The sequence below is a fragment of the Camarhynchus parvulus genome, chromosome 3 (genome assembly GCF_901933205.1).
Source record: "Camarhynchus parvulus chromosome 3, STF_HiC, whole genome shotgun sequence".
NCBI lineage: Eukaryota > Metazoa > Chordata > Aves > Passeriformes > Thraupidae > Camarhynchus > Camarhynchus parvulus.
Genome location: NC_044573.1, coordinates 106651239 through 106666745, shown reverse-complemented (window position 1 = coordinate 106666745; position 15507 = coordinate 106651239). Strand labels below are relative to the sequence as shown.

The following is a 15507-nucleotide window of genomic DNA, read 5'->3' as shown; positions in this document are numbered from 1 at the left end:
TGTGTGATAAGCTAGAGAAGATCTTGGTACAGAATTTACTGATGTAGTATCAGCATCTTTTAACAGTGAAGCACTGAATTGGAAATCAATATAAAATTCCACAAGATTTTGTTGTACACAGAAGTTGCTTCATTCAAAATTAAACAGTTGTCACAGATTTCTCCCAGTATCAGGATCTTAGAAATTCACTGAAATATCAAAGTACTTTTTTTTACCCTTGTTTAATACTTGTTAACACATGAGAACAATTTCCAAAAATAACAGAAGGTAAGAAAAATATGGAGTATTGCTAACCATGTGTCCATTTTTCATAAAGCTCTTTTAAATTTTGGAGCATTATTTTAAGTAACGCTTTCCACTAAGTGTCCAAAAGATAAAGGGAGATACCAATAGATACATGAGTGTTAGCACCAGTGAGTTTAACCATCTTTAAGTACTTAACTGTCAGTATCATACACACCCTACTGAAAAGGTACAGAGGGTATTTTAAAAAATCATTGAGAAGGATGGATGCATTTTAACTTGAAAGGCAGTCAAGCACAAATAAAATGAAAGAAACTCATAAGTATTTATGCACAAGTTATTCCAGGATTTAAGGGATGACAATTTTTATGTAGATTTGCCAAAGCTGCAGATGGTGAATGTGCTAGTTAACTGCCCTTATTGGAAGTGTGAATGTAATACAATTCTATCTGAATACCAGTGATGATGCTTCCCATCAGTAGGCCTTCTTTTCAGATGTTGACAAAAGCACCAGTCTTGGACAGCAGAACAGAAATATGCTGTGCTAATTGCTTGCTTCGTTTTTGTTAAAAGCTAAAAAAGCTTACATTTATTCAATCTGGACAAAAAAAAAGTTGGAAAAAGAGAAATTAAAGTAGGTACTGTTCTTACATAAAAGGAGGGATGTGAAATTCAGTGGGTTTTGGAGTGTTGGAATGTGCTTGTCTGTTGCTGTATACATCTGCTTAAATTTGGCCTAATTTTTACTGAACAATTTGCAAACTTCAGAGTTGGATAGATCTGCTCCCTCAGATGGGTGTGAGCTATCCAGAACTCAGCACATTTTCTCCTGTAACACAGCATGGTGTTGTAGTATCGCTCAGTTGTTCCTCCTGTATTGTGGGCATTCTCCCCTTCTGGTGTGCTGGAGAGCCAAGGAAGCTGAGCTAAATGCAGAAAACAGGGTGGGCTTCTGAGATGTGGGGGTAGACTGATACACAGAGCCAGTGGAGGGGGGTGTGAGAGTCTGGCTGGGCAAGTAATTTGGAAGAAAATGACAGATCTGGGAATCATTAAATGTGATTGGGAGACTGACTATAAACAGTGTGGCAGAATGAAAGAGACTGGGGCAAAAGCCAAAACCTGACATAATAAATGTGAACACCTGGACAGAGTAAGTGGGGTAGGAGATGATAAAAGGATGAGGGAGAAAAAGAATCATGTTGCTTGTGGAGCATGCACAGAGCTTGTGCAAGGCATCTGTGAAAGAATGGTGAGTAGATACCCTGCTGGCCAGGTGATTCAGAGAAGGGATTTGGAGAAGCAAATTGAATCAGAAGTTGAAAAGAAAGGTAGGTTGTGCTGGCAGAATGACAAGCTGCAGGTGAAAAGGTGGCTAGGTGGAGATGGGGATTGTTAGATAAAGGACTGAGGAAAGCCTGTTCAGGGTTTGCTGTAGTGCAGACAGGAATACAAGGCAGAAATTTAGGCATGGCAACATGGAAAGAAAAAAAAAAAGGAAGAAGCAGAATTAGAACAAAACAGAGGGATGATCAAGAAGGGCTCAGACATAAAGAAAACTGACAAAAAGATGGATGCCCATGACAGATGTGATTCTTACTGCTAAGGATCATGGACAGGGAAGGATAGTGCTGGTTTAGGCTTGACTGCTAGAGGTCATCGTACTGATTATTCAATTTAGCCAATAAGTGAATTTAATTATTCTCTTACTTGACTAAATCCACTCATTCATTATTCAAATGTAATGTGCACTATATTAAGTGTTCATGCTCTAATACAGCTTTGAGCTATTAAAAAACCAACTAACTCACCAGACTGTTCAGTACCGTTTTTGAGTTTTGCCTGTGGAAATGTTAGCAGCCATTAGGAGGAAAAGCATCACCCTTTTCCACCAAGTAAACTCCCAAGACTGCAGAACCACAGCACATCTGTGCTATTGAAGTCTCCATGAAACTCATTCAGTAAAATAATTTTCTCTCTGATGCTGTATCACTGAGAATTTAACAAATTTCCTATGTCAACAGATGTTCCATTAGTTCAAAATACAGAGTAGATACAAGTATAGGAGAGTTTAATTTGCAAGCATGTTTTGGAAACCTGGGATACCACACCTAAAGGTTTTACTTCTGAAGCAGTTGGCTCCATTTGAAGTTGAATACTTGAAGTTTAGAAGGTGTCAGAGCTGTAGACTGGCTGTACAATCATAATTTCCTTACATACTTACCATTCAGCTTATAATCACTCTCTGCCTCTCATCTCTGTCTTCTGTGAGACACTATTGTCTTTGTGCCCAGGCTGGGTGTGTTTTAGTGCAAGGTGTGTGGAGTGAAAAATCACAGTCCTGATTCTTGAGGGGATAATCAAGAATGAATGTGCTTCAAGAAATATTTTAATTTAGGCAGCTGAATACTGCCTTTGGGAACAGAATTTAATTATTTCTTCCCTGGAGAATTCATTCATATGTAATCACTGGCAAGCTGAGTGTTACATATCCACACATTTTATAGAGAGGAGCATCAGAAAAGTCCAGTGATCAGCATGAGTGTTCTGCTGAGCAGTTTGCTTTCTTGTGCTTGAAATCAATGAGAACTCTGGGCCTTTGTGCAAACCCTAGACACTTTCTGAAGTAAAGTTTAGGCCTCTCATAACTATTCTTTTGCCTCACCCTCCAAAAAACTAATATTTCTAGCTATAATATTGCTTTGACTTCAATTTGTGATCTCTAAAATGATGATAATTCAGGAAACTCTTGTTAAAATGGTTTTTAAAGGATAAATAGATTGTAGCCAGACATTAAAATTTATCCTCTTTGGACCTTACTTAGTGTCTTCTAATATTTTTCTTGTAAACTTGTATGTTTTGTCTTAATCTACACTTTATTCTAGTGGAGGCATTAAAACAATATTGTAATAAACCAGAATATATTATCAAAGGTTTATTAGAAAATAATTTAAAAATTTTCATGTCTGGATTTTCAGACTATTCAGTTACCAAAATTTAGATTTACTTAATTTTTTCTGAACAAAGGAAATGAAAGTAGTATCTCATCAAAAGTATGCTTAAAGGTGTAATAGATACTGGAGAAGCAAGTTTTAAAAATCTTTTTACTCTCTTTTCAAAGCCATTTAGATAATTTTCCAATTAACCTCCCTCTTTAGTGAATTGATTCTCTGGTGACATTAACTGCATCTTTTCTTCAGTGCAACACAATCAGTGTGAGTTTTTTCTTTGTTTTTCTCCATCTGTTGACTTTTTTTTTCCCTTTTCCTCTATGGTTTTCTCTTTTCCAATGACTTTTCATTCAACTGGAAGCTTCACAGTAATTGTGGTGGTCGCTTGTCTGTGGTGACATCCGTAGCTGAGCTTTGTGCCGTGGGAACACAGGGAATATATGGTTTTCAGACTCAGCATTTGTAGCTGTATATTGAGCTGTTCCTGCTGCCACATTCTTAGGGACCACCACAAGAAGAGGGGAGGGAAGGATTTCAAGAACCACCCACAGTGTCTATATGCCTTTGCTTTAGGAAGCATGGATATAATTAAGTCTTCCTTTTAACTGTGCTGAGAAAAATGTTTCAATGAAAAAATGTATTTATATATATATATGTGGATTGAATATATGCATTGGTTACCAACTGTTGAGAACACGGTGTAAAGAGCACTGTCAAAAGAACAGGTTGAATAATGACATTAGAAGATTGATAGTGAAAATGGTCTTTGTAAAATGCTGTGTCAATATTATTTTGGACTGTTATAGACTGTGGGTAACTGTTTAGAATACTGTATTTTATTTAAATTAGCTTATGAAACTATTTATTCAAGGCTTTTATTGTTCGTTGAAGTGCTGTAAAAATCAAAACTTTGAACTGTTATTATCCCAACCCATACTTTTCTGTCTCTCCTCAAACTGGTCCTTTATTCAATTTTTTTTATACATATGATTTACACATAATCATATTTTAAAAAATATATATATATGTGTGTCTGTAATTTTTTTTCTGCTTAATAAGTTCTGTACAGTACTTATCTTTCTGGGTTGTTAAATAGTTTCATCTGCTTAAGCTGTTAATCAGAGAAAAACTGGTTGATAAAAGACTTTGTTATGGGTATTGTTATACTAAAAGCAAAGAGTGGCTTTTGTTTAGAGTCCATCCTCTACAACTCTTCAGATTGCAAGGAGCATTGGCTTTATGTTCTCTTGTCCTCAGTCACTGCAGTGGAGTGGGAGCAGTGTGCACAGTAGCTGGGAACCCATTTGTCAAAATACGTATCAGGCATTTCAAACATTAGTAGTAATGGTCAGAAAGTGTCAAGAAAAACAGTGGAATTAGAACAAGCACTAAGAAGCCAGTGTAGCTCTTAAAACTATTGGCAATTACATTAATTATCTTGACTATAAAGGATACCCTGTTTTTCTAAAGCAACAATGAGAATGCCTGTCTTTGTTGGTAGCAAACATAGAATGATTTGGTTTGGAAGGGATCTTAAAGCTCATCTAGTTCCATCTCCTCTGCCATGGGCAGGGACACCTTCCACTATCCCAGGCTGCTCAAGGCCCATTCCAGCCTGGCTTCGAACACTTCCAGGGATCCATGGGCAGCCACAGCTTCTCTGCACAACCTGTGCCAGTGTCTCGCCACATGCTGAGTAAGGAGTTAATTCCTAATATCAAATTTAAACCTGCCCTCTTTCAGTTTAAAGCCATTTCCCTTTTTCCTATCACTTTCTCTCCAGCTCTCTTGTAGGCCTCCTTTCGGTAGTGGAAACATTTAAGAATTCTAAGAATAACAAAATGTTCAGAGAACCTTCAAGGAAGACGCACTTATTTTCACTCTGTATTACTCCTCCTGCAGTACTATGCAGTAGTTTCTTCCAGAAGGCTAGGTTGGAACTGATCAAATATAACCCTCTCTAATTTTGTGTACGAGTAACTATTTAGACAGCAAGTGTGTTAAATCATCTGTTTTCTCATTAGCTGAATATTTATTCTTTTTACATGGTTCCTATTTAGCTGCTTCATAAGCAGTGGTTGTGGTTATGTGGCAACAGAAACAGTAAGACCAGGTCACCACCTTCCAGTGAACATTGATACATTTCATTTGTTTCAGTTTTTTTCTTTGTTCTGGTCTGCCTGTGTTGACATAAAATTTGAGAAGTAGTGAAATCCTTCTTGTCATGTTTAATAAATATTAAAACCAGTATTTTCAAACTAATCCAATAATCACTTCTTCTGTATTGTAGCCTGCTGTAGTCTTTCTTTAAGGCATGTTATATTTTTGCGTTTAGTTACTGAACTGTATTTTATCAGTTACACAGCAGTTCATAAATTAAAGTCACCTCAGTCTGAAATTTTACTATGGATAAACCTATATTATGTATATTTTAATTTACTGTATTTCCATAATTATTGTTTAATTCAGTTTGTCTAAAGACTGCATACAATTGAAATCAAATTTGGGAGTTGTGTAGTAATATGGATATACTTAGCTTGCTATTCATGGACTGCTATTCCTGACTGTCTAGAGTTTTTGGAAATCCTTCCTGGAAGATGGGCAATTTCATTTCAGTTTTCAGTCTTTTAAAGTAAAACACAGCAAGTTCTGTTTGAATATATTAAACTATATATAGAAACTATTAAATATAAAATAAACTGTTAAATATATATTCTGTTTGAATATAGTAAACTGTGTTTAGCTTTCAGTTGTGATTATCCTCTGTTGGAGGAGCATGTGTGTATCTGTTTTTTGTTTGCTTCTCCCTAGTTGTTCATACTCCAATCTGAGGCAAGCTGGTCAGTTAGGTTTTTGGGCAGTGTCTCATTATATTTGATCCTGATAGCAGCATCAGGAAAGAGGGGTACTTATTTTCAGTTCTCTCTTCAACTTGCATTGACCTGTCTTATTTTCTGTCACGTCAATGTCTCTTCTTTTTCCTGCTCATGTTCCTTCATCATCTATTCCAGTAGTAGCTCTTGCTGTCCTTTGTTACTCTTTTAGTATCTGCTTTTGCATCCTCTAAAACTAACTCTCTTTTGACTAAGCTCACGGTAAGTTATATAGCTAACTTTGGAGAGTTTCAGACCTTAGCTGATTTCCTAACAGGAATAGATCTAGTTCTCTGGGGTAGTAATTAGTCAACAGTCACTTCTGCTCTGTTAGTTTTTTTCTTTTTGCTTTCTATCTTTTTGTCCTATGGTGTTCTATAATCTAGACTTCAGTTTTCTAGAGTTTACGAACAAATTTCTGTATCACTGGATACAAAAATCTAAAATATTTGGACACCTAGGGACTGTGCCTCTCTATCAGCATTCTTCCTTTTTCCAATTTCTCTTGCTTTTCATTTGTCCTCCAAGATGACCAATATCCTGGTTAGTTACTCAGGGAAGTCAGAATAAAGTTGTGTAGTGTCACTCTTCTCATTCACCATTTTACACTCTTGAAATTTTACATATAGTCTTTCCAGCCAACAGTCCAAAATCCTTCAGCTTTGCTCTTATAGGCTGTGCATCATGTAGTTTTGAATCTAGGCTCATGACAGATGGCTTTTTTATTTTAATATGAAACACCCATTCATGAGTGTTTAGAATCAGGCTTAGGATCAGATTATTCTGATTATTCATGCTGCAGCCTATAAACTCAGTGTCTGATCTTTTTTCCTCTGCTTGTGGATGCCGCTTGCACAGACAAAAGTTGATTCTTTAATTGGACAGTTGTTGTGTGGTGAAGTGCAATTGTCTGCAGTAGTTGCAGTTCCAGAAAATTAGGCAGTCATTTAAATAACTTCAGAGTTATTGCTATTTGTGGGAAGGTTTAGTGGATTATGCAGGAACAGGCTAAGATAGAGCTTGATATTGCTTGTGGTCTCTTACACTGTTGTTGTAGTTTCTATGCAGGTAAGGAAGAGAGGATGTTAAGATCATGTTGTTGCCTGCAACTATAGCATGAGGTCTCACACCTGATATGATAGAACATGTTACTTATGAGTATTCTTTCTCAAACTGATGAATAACAAACTTATCCATCCCTGAAAGAGATAGTACCATGGCTACTCTCCCCTACTGTCTAAAATTCTCAGTTTTACTCACATTAGGTGGATTGCACCACCTGCTTTCAGCAACACTGTTGTTTATGACAGATAATTAAATTAAGTGTTATCTATCTGTTGCTTCAAGGAAGTCATGCTGTGTTTCCCCATGATTTTCTGTATTTGGTGATAGCATTCCTGTTGCCAATTAAAGGGTCTTTGTTTCCAGAGGTAATACCATTTCTGAATGTCAGCGTTTATCAAATTGGAAAAAAAAAAGTGAATAATTCACAACTATTGGAAAAAAATATTTTGGTTAGTGCACATTTATGAAGTTCCTGTAAATGAAAATCTTAATACTGTAAACAGTTCATTTAGAAATAGTGACTCATCTTATTAGGAGAAAGGGAGGAACACAGTATGATCTTACATAACTACAAAGCAGCAAGAGGAAACAGTGTTGAGTTCAACAGAATGCTTTGAAGAGGCAAAGGGTTAAAATGATAGAAAACAGAGTTCTAGGGAGGGAAAGACTTTTCCTCTTCCCCCCCAGAAATTTAAGACATGGGGCATAATGCAAAGATAAAAACGGTGTAATGCAAAAGAAAGCAGTTTTCTTGCACTGCTATCATGTCTAAACAATTCTGGATACAATTTTAATTTGCAAGTGTTGTTGAAGTCTTCATAAAACTTGTTTTGATTTTTGTCTCATGCTTCCTTGAAGGCTCAAATGGTAAACATTTGGACATAATGACGCAAACAGTAGGCTATCAATCATTCCCAGTTTTCACAGCATTGTTGTTCATTCAGAAAAGCTGCGTGAACTGACCTCTTTCTAAAGCAGTGTCATTAGTTCTTTCAGAAATAAAACAAGGATCAAAAAGACTTTCAGGATTTTTCTCTTAAGACTTGCTGTACTGAATGATTTTGGAAAATTAGGGATCAACTGTTTTCAATTAACTCTCAGCTTTTTTTAATGTATAATGTATGAGAGACTACATATTAATTGTTTTTGTTCTCTCTCAGTTTTTTAAGCATTGACTTCCAGTAAATTAGTTAAACAGAAAATTGAATTTAGATTAGATTTGCCATGTAGACTCCTAATTTTGATACAAATGAGAAATTGTGCAACAGAAGGAGGTAAATTTATGCAGTGTGAATGTCTTTGGATAGACATGAAATATGACTGGGCTTGCTCTGCCTGAGGTCAGAATTAGCTTGACATGGGGCTTACTGTGGGAATTGGAGCAGCACAGCACTATCCCATTCCTTGCTGCTCCTGTGGTGAGCAAACTGAGGAAGTCTTTGCTCACTATGTCTGACTAGTAAGTCTGATTGCATATGCTGTCTCAGACTGGTCTGCTTTTCGATGTTTTGGAGGTAAAGTGTTGAAATACTTTCCCAGGCCACCTAAATTTAAAAATATAACAAGCCCTGGGCAGTTCTAGACACTTTATTAGCCACACTTCATCCCACGTGGCTGTGAGAGTGTTGTGAAGGGTTAGTGGTCTTGTAGAGTGTGGGTGTACTAGAAGATGGTTAAAAGCTCACTAGTGATACGAATTCAGTCCACTGTCTGCTCTGCTGTGGGAGTCATCCTCTGGCCACAGCTGACCTTCAGACACTGCTTGAGCTATTCCGCCCTCCTTGCATCCTCGTCTCAGTGGTGCTTTCCATGTTGGAGGAGGTCATCCTGTACTTCTCCTTTCTGGTGTGACTCATTCTTTGTGCCTGTTATCTTTTCCTGACTAGACCATCTGCTTGGATTATCCTTCTGCATTTGACTTGAATCTTACTGCTGACTTTTTGATTTTTGTTTTTTTTTTACACCCACAAACACCTACCTGCCCCAGTTGCCTTTTTTTAAGTTGAAGTGGAAACTTTTTTTTCTGTGTTCAAGTTGCATACCTTTTGATTTAGTAGTCCGTTTTAATCAACTGGGGTGGGAGTCCAGAGGTTGGCTTGAGATTATAGAATTAATAGTCATGACTACACAATTAATTAATATAGATTTAATTTGTCATGACCACTTGGAAAGGTACAGATAATCTGAGAATAATGTGGTAGTTGTGCTTCTTGTTAGCCATCTTCATTTCTAAACAAACTCTTTATGTAATCAGAGAGGACTTCTGTTGTGTGCAGAATGTTCTGGCTCACTTGCTCCTAAAAGGAAACATAGTGTGGGTATGGGGGGCTGCTTGTGATCTTTCTGCATACAATTTCCTGGGAAACACTGAACATAGCTTGGTTTTAAGGGTTTCTCTCACTTAACCTTAATCGACTCTACAAGGATTATCCATCTGGTAGCTTATGAGTGCTTTCTTCCTTTTGGCAAATGGGATGAAGTTCAGTAAGTCCAAATGCCAAGATTCTGCACCTAGGACAGAGTAGCGTGGAGCACCGATATAACCTGGGAGAGGAGTGGCTGGAGAGCAGGCCTGGAGAAAAGGGTCTGGGAGTGCTGGCCAGTGGCAGTCTCAGTGTGAGGCAGCTGTGTGTCCTGGCAGCCAGGAGAGCAAACCACATCCTGGGGTGCATCAAGCACAGCACAGTGAGTAGGAAGAGGTGATTATCCCACTGTATTCAGCATCGGTGCAGCCTCATCTGGCATGCTGTGTGCACTTCTGGGTCCCACAATGTAAGGCTGTTAGGGTACTCTGGTGCCTCCAGAGGGGAGCAACAAAGCTGGTGATGGGGCTGGAAGCATGTCCTATGAGGAGCAGCTTCCTGAGGAAGGGAAGTGGAGAGGGAGGCACAAAGTTCTTCCCCGAGTATCGGGTAATAGGACATGTGGGAATAGCTCAAAGCTGCACTGGGGAGGTTTAGACTGGACCTTGTGAAGCATTTCTTTACCATGAGTGTGGTCAAACAGCAGAACAGTTTTCTAGAGAGGTTGAGAGATGCTCCAAGCCTTTCAGTGTTTAAGAGGCATTTGCACAATGCCCTTAATAATGTGCTCTGACTTTTGGCCAGCCCCAAATTTCTCAGGCAGTGGATGAGATGATCATTGTAGGTCTTTTCCAAGTGCCGTACTCTGCGCTAGTCTGCTCTTTGCTCCTGTGTCCAGCAACTTTGCTAACATCACAAGAGTAATGTGCTGTTTCTTTTGACTTAGAAGTGGTTTCTGGGCATGCACAGGCATGCACATTCAGAATGGTAGACTGTAGGAAGAGGTACAGCAAATAGGGAAATAATCCCATTTCTCGGACAAGCCTTTGGAAATTTGTTCAGCTTCAGCTAAATTTGTTCTGCTGGCCACCCAGTAAGTTTTATTAGTATCAGACTCCAGACTGTTCTCTTTAAATTAGTCAAAAGGCCAATGACTTTATTCAGACACAACAAGAAGTTTTTTTAGTCTGTCATTAACAGTAGTAGTATGAAATGGAGAAAGTAAAGTCCTTGACAGAGCAAAAGAACTTTTTCAAAATTTAGCGTATTCAGTTTGAAAATCACAAGCCAGCAATTCTAAAATGCTCCTCAGAAGAGAGGTGAGGTTTTTCATCCTAGAATAATAGTCTGCTCTTCCCAGGAACATCAGTGTCCTACCACCAATTTCCTGACTGCTATATAGATTTGGAAATATAAGCAGTTAAGAAAAGATTGTGGAAAATTACTGACAGAAAACCTGACTGATTTCTAATCATCTGCTACGTATGTGAATTTTAGGAGAACTGTTGGGGTCAAAGCATCTTGACAGTGTGTTTTGGTTGTGTTGAATTTGCAGTTTTAAAATGAGTATTTTTTGTGTTTTAGGAGGAGACCGCAGGTTCCTTATGCACTGTACACGTTGCAGTGTGTTCCCACAGAATTTATCACTTAGATAAAAGATGAGTGAAGAGAGACAAAAAAGAAGGAGAAATTAAGAGGCACAGAGGGGTGATGGTCACACTGAGGTCAGTAGCAGAGTTAAGAATTGGATTTTTTTGAGTCATGATTTAAATGAGTCTGTCATACTCCAGAGACCACAGAGGTCACTCAGTATGAGTGAGCCATCAAAAACTTCACAGAAAGAAACCCAAACCAAACTTTTGGTTTTTCATTTATCCTTGCTTGCAGATATCAGCATGTCAGCAATAGCTGAAGTGCACGAAGTACGTAGATTTACAGGCTGTTCTTATGGTTAGTTTCACAGAAAATGTGACAATGCCTTTAGTGCTATAATTAGTTCAAGAGTAACTGGAGATTTGGGTCTACCAAAACTTTCAGGAGACAGTAATAACCCTCTGTGACACAATGTGAAGTTCTCAACCAGTACACTGCAGCCCACAAACAGATTTATATTATTTGCTCTCAGTGTTTTTATTTATACTAGTTAACAGAAGTGGACTAGAACATGTGTTGTTTGTGCTGTATGACTATTAGCAGTTCTTGGGCATAATTTTGGTCAAGACATATTAATATTATCCCAGAAAACTTGAGCAGGACTCATGGATTAATAGTTTGGGGTCTGTTCTCAATAGGCAGTAGAGAGGGGCAGATAATTTAGCTGAATAGGCATGAGCTGTTCTCTGGCATTTGCCCTGAAGTTCAAAGAGTGGGTTCTGGCCCATTTTTAAAATTATATATATATATATATATATATATATATATATCTTTTTGAAAATATATATACCTATATCTATTTTATATATATATACACCTTTAAATTAGGTGTATGTACTGTGTCTTTGGGGATTGGCTGAGTGAAATCATTCCCATCTTCCTTGCATCTCTCTTGTAGTCTGGTTCTGTTTTGTCTTGATGCATCTAGGTTGCAGCAAGATGCAACCTAGGATGCACCTGATTTTTCCAGGACATAAACTTATAGGGCTGGAAAAAATAGAACTGCAAAACTAAAGGACCTACAAATAATAATTAGGAGGAAAATAGCAGTTTTACCAGTACTGTAAAGGAGAATAACCCACTGTGTCCTACTCTATTCTTTAAGGATTCAGCAGCACTTGCTAACAGTAGTTGTCCCCTGCTTGAATACCCCATTTTAATCAAGAGATTTTAGTAACTTCACAATCAGTGGATAAACAGTGGATAACTTCATTTTTTACTTTGCACCTGTAGCCATTTGGAGAGTATCTGTTAAAAAATAGAGGTAAAACCTTTCCTTATGTTGAAGCCAAAGTCTTATGCAGTGGTTTGGCTTGTGCACAGGAAGTGCTACAGTCAGTGAAGATTTGAATGCACTTGTGCTCCTTATCCTTTTTCTAGAGGGTATCATCACCACATTTACAATGGCAAAATGCAGCAGATCTCTACACTTTGGCAAACTTCATGAGGTCCAGTATCTTTGTGCAAGCTGTCACCAGCCATTTAAACCAAGAAGCCACATGTATGGACCAGGCAGACAAATAGATGCCCTCCTGACACTTGTGGTGTTGGGCATCAATATCCTCAGATGGAGAGATGGCTGCAAAGCCAGTTCTCTTTAGTGCTGTGAGCTAATGTGGCCAAATTTGTGATAATTAATTTCAGACCTGTGCTTGTCTACACAGCTAATGATTCCTAGTAATCTTGCTAACTAATTAATGATACTAATGTAGCAAATTTCATTTGCTGTATGTTTGTGTTGTAAGCTTTATGGATCTATTTTTCTACTATAAAGCAGAAAAATACTTTCTGAACTCTAAATTAAAAATATTTAAATTATGAGTCAAACTCTCATTAAAAATAAATATTATATTATAATCTAACAGCTTTACAGCTAACTGTCTTAATATTTTGGAATGGAAAAGCTAAAAGGAACTTTTGATGAAAACCTTCCAATTTTAACTCTGACCAGGTAGCTGTTTTGAGAAGGAGTTGTTATTTTTTTTAGTGTTCAGTGTAAAGAGTCCTGCAGGTATTCTGTTACTCCTTTCACCGCTCTTTCCTGAATTTTTCAATGCTAGATTCTTTAATTTTACTATGGTAGAGATCTCTAAATACTTTAGTCTACTAGCTATTCAAAAGAACCTACAGTACATGTATTAAAAAAAGGTATTTCATGTGTGCAAACTCTACAGCCTGCTCATTACAGAATTTATTTTTCGATGAGTAAGGGCCCGGAAGACGCTAATGTAAGTATTTTAGCAAGGGTTTGTATTTCTCTGATAAACAGCACTCCTCTTCTGTTTGTGATCACAGGATGAAAGCTCTCTGAGCTTGTATATGTACATTTTTACTGCTACATCATGTAGTGTGCTCTTAAGATTGAGATCTCATTCCCCAGGAAGCATTTCTGTCTAAGATTAATTGCCCTTTTAAAATCAGTGTTTGATGTATTCCTTTGCCTATATCCTGACTCACTTTAACCCTCTTTGACCTGACCCCACTGACTATTACCGCCATGGCTGGAGCAGAAATCCTTCAGCCTGATGTATGCAGTACAGACTTGAGCCTGTGGTTTTTCACATCAATGGATTCAATTAGCTGAGTTTTTACTGATCAGCTTAGCAGAGGTTGAAGAATTTGTCAGACACAGAACAAAACTGTCCATACTTTGAATATAATTAAATAGCTCATCTCAATTTTCACATGTAGTTTGCTTGTGAAGTTGTTTACTTTGTTAAATAACATAATAATAGTCTTGGAAATAGCATTTTTAAAAAGGAAAAAACAGTTAATTTTTCTCTAGTTAAATAGGGGAAGGCACAAAACACAAAATAACAGCCATTTAGCCTTGAATCTGTATGTGTCACTTATCACTCTTCTGCCAAATGCTTTTAACCAGTGATTATGTCCCAATGTCCACTTTTGAATTTGATGTATTAAACTGGGCAGATGAACTAGCAATTAGCATTATGGCTTGAAATCAAGTGAATGTGCTGGTCTCTTCTGTATTGAGAGTGATTTTTCAGAAACAGTAATCCTTCTGTGCTTTGCTAGGAATAGGTCATCATTTGATTAGCTGAAAAGTTCTTTATAAACGATGAACAGCCATTAGGATCACAGAATATTTGCAGGCATGATGTGAATTAGAGTAACTTGAAAATGAAGTAAACTTGAGGTTGAAAGTTCAAGAATGCCATTAAAAACCTTTAAAAGTGTATGAATGTGCATAAGCTTAGAGGATATATAATATGATTGCATAGAGAATTTGTTATTTGTTTGGCATAATAGCATTTTGAAAACAATGACATTATAAAAATTCTCACAAACTACTGGTAACAAGGTCTTTTACAGCAAATTGATTTGCTCTAGACCAAACTTTGTAAGATAAATCTTTATCAAATGTGATTTTTTGTTTTTGTTCTTTTTTTTCCAAGAACCATATTGATCATGTTTAGCTCCCTAGCTGAATAGAGAGTGAGCCCTAATTTCTGAAGGTCAGTTTTACACTGTTTGGAGGGAAGGGCAACCTCAAATCTCATTAAGGGCATAGTGCATAAAAGGGTTAAATTCTGGTAAGTCAAGATGACTGCTGTTCAAAAAAGCTACACAACTCTTAAAAGTGATTTAGCTCTCCTTCAACAATGGAAAACATATCATGGACAAGTTGGCCTCAATTTGTCACACATTCAAGTGTTTATCTTTTAATGCACACCCTGCCTGTTCCTCATGTATCTAAATGTGTAGTGTGCTTGCTTGTCACATGGAACAGCAGCACGATTTACACTCAACTTTCTCACTTTGTTCACATGTGAATGGCCAAACTTAATGCATTGTAGAAAATTGTTTTATAAGCCTCAGCTGCTAACCCCAGCCTTTTATAAACTATCACAGATTTATTGCTAGTTCAAAGATGAGGCTAAGACACTGATGCTAAGGAAGAAGGGTTATAAGAATATTCCCTGGGAGTTTAGTTTTACCTTCTTTTTATTCTGCCTGAAGCTAGATGTTTGATGGGAAGCATCTTTGGCCTTGTAAGGTCTTCTATAAGATGTCAGTTTTTTAAGAAAGTATTTTAGAGTTCTGTCATAAATTCGTTTGGGATTTATTCCAAGAACCCTATTTTAAAAACTTCTATGAAATATACAAGAATAAAATAATTTAAAAGTAATAGCAATAAATTTTAGTTAAGTAAAGCTTAACCCATTGCCACCCTCTATCTGCTTTTCCGTTGAGTTGCATGAACTCCTACAGAAGGAAAAGTTTCCTTGTCTTGCATGGCATTACTGTCAGTGTTAACTGTTTTGGGAAATTGTTAAAAATAGTGTGCTCAGGCTTAGTATGCTTAATGGTGTTTCAGGTCAAATTCACTTTCTCTAAAAACTTTTTGAGTGCACTAGAAAAAAGGGTTTTTAGTTCATTTACATGCTTCCTGGCTCC

The 15507-nt window shown here is 37.3% G+C and overlaps 1 protein-coding gene across 3 annotated transcripts in view; it reads left to right on the top strand.

Moving 5' to 3' along the window:
- Positions 1–15507, top strand: part of ATG5 (autophagy related 5) — a 71746-nt gene that overhangs the window by 47032 nt on the left and 9207 nt on the right. Inside the window, exon 8 of one of the 3 annotated variants that reach the window (XR_004060584.1) lies at positions 11020–11159. The exons of the other annotated variants lie outside the window; for them this stretch is intronic. The gene's annotated coding sequence lies outside the window, so the exon portion shown is untranslated. The remainder of the gene's footprint in view (positions 1–11019; positions 11160–15507) is intronic. 3 annotated transcript variants of the gene reach the window in all.